General features: G+C 43.0%; 1 pseudogene; it reads right to left on the reverse strand.

Annotated features, from left to right (window-relative positions):
• Nucleotides 1–738: 738 nt before the first annotated feature.
• Nucleotides 739–1,150, reverse strand: LOC137502150 (large ribosomal subunit protein uL29 pseudogene; annotated as a pseudogene).
• Between the last annotated feature and the right edge of the window lie 893 nt (nucleotides 1,151–2,043).

Consider the following 2,043-nt stretch of genomic DNA (forward strand, 5'->3'; position numbering starts at 1 on the left):
ACTTCCATCGAAATGTTCATCTCTTTCGTCTTTAATAAATATTGCGTCAAGTGTATGAAGACAGATAATTGTATGCCTGTATTTAATTTAACTTTTTGGTCATAATAACGTCGCATTCTCACGACGAAGGTCATTCGGCGACGGAATAAAGAGGAAAAGGCTAGAATTGGGAAGGTAGCGGTCCTATCCTTAATTAAGATACTACCCCCATCATTATCCTGGTGTGAAAATGAGCCCGAATGCAAGCTCACAGCTGCGCTGCCAACATTCTCTGCGAGTGCCTGTAATTATGTGTGAATTAACGAAAGTGTCTTTATCTTTCCAGAGCATCAAAATAAGACTACGAACTAACGCGAAAGGTGAAGGAGGAGGCTGTGACTGTTGAGCAACACGCAAAACATGGAGACGTGGAGATTAGACGGGTTTTGAAAGTTCCCACGTAATTTGTGTACCAAGTTTGGAAGAAGCGTGAAGTCACTGGCGAGGATAAGACCCAAGTTGCCAAACACCAAACAAAAAAGCATTCGCGGCGGCGTTAGTACAGTATGAGGACAACATAGTTCGTACCGGAGGCTAGAATCTCGTTTATATTGGTCATTTCCAGAGATATCCTATTATCCAAGAGTACAGTCCACTCGTTGGCGAATGGCTACATTCAAAATAAATCGTATGTTATGAGTAACGGGCAGTTCATGTTGGTTCAAATGGAAGAATTGTGGCTGCTCGAAGAAAAAGCTATTACCGAAAAATTTGTTTGTTTTTTGTTTTTGTTTTAATGCGGCATTCATGCTTCGTAAGTGCTCTACGGATAGCACGAGTCTTCTTCGGCCTCAAGTCAAGAGGCTTGTACTTCTTACCCTTGAAAAAGTTCCTCAAGTTCTCCTTCTGTTTCTGGTGCATAACAATGTACACTCGTGCAATCGCTTTGCGCACCACTCGGATCTTTGAAAGCTTGGAAGCTGCTCCACCTGTCACCTTTGCAACCCTAAGGTTGAACAGTTCTGTCTTCAACTCATCGAGCTGTTTGAGGAGTTCCTTTTTGTCCTTCGTACGAAGTTCTGAACACTTCACTTTCCCCATTTCTTACTTCACGTATATCCACCAGTCCTAACAAAATGAATCGAGAACTGGATATTCCCTCGAGGACGGAAACTTCATAAGGAAAAACCTGGCCTACTATATGGTACTTTGTTGTATTTTTTGCTGTGAAGAGTACTTCTACAATGACAGGTAATCATTATCCCCTGCATCATGCTGACCAGGTTCCCCGCAATATTTAATTTATTTGCTTTACGACACAGACACACGATGGGCTTGTGAAGACAACTGGACAGGAAAGGGCTAGGAGTGGGGAGGTTTGATTAAAGTACAGCCCCAGCGTTTGTCGAGTGTGAAAATGGGAAACCACGGAAATCCCACCCATCCACTCTTTCCCGCATCCAAGCTGGCAGCTACCTGACTCAAAGAGCACAGCCCAACTGTAATTGTTTCAGGTGAGGGGGAAGGACACTCACTGTTTATACCACTTCTTTCCAAGGGGCCATCTGGCAAATGAAGTGCTACCGGAGACTGCTGTGAAGCGCTTTGTAAACAGCTTATGCAATGGAGGGCCGTGTGTGCTTCAGCTGTAAACAAAGCTGCGATGACATAAGATAGCACGGACTACGAACCACTAAGTGTTTACGTGTATGATGATGATGAATGGACAACTGATCAACATTTACATGAGACCGCTGAGGCCCTAAAAACCACAATTTCGCGGTTAACATGCAACATCAATAAGGACCTCGAGATTCGTGCTTGTCAATGCTTAACTGAAACCATTATTGTGGATAAAGGAGGATAAATAAATAAAACTGTACTCAGCAATTATTACATCTGTGTACCAAGGTTTGCATCAATACATTTTGTTATTAGTCAGATATGATTGTCTGTCACTGTCCTGTACTCCCCAGGATACGAACTCAGGATGGCAGCTTCCTCCGAGGATCGACACGTATGGAATTAGGAGGGACTGTTATGACATGATATATTAGATTTAAC

Source organism: Anabrus simplex, chromosome 9 (assembly GCF_040414725.1).
Source record: "Anabrus simplex isolate iqAnaSimp1 chromosome 9, ASM4041472v1, whole genome shotgun sequence".
Lineage (NCBI taxonomy): Eukaryota > Metazoa > Arthropoda > Insecta > Orthoptera > Tettigoniidae > Anabrus > Anabrus simplex.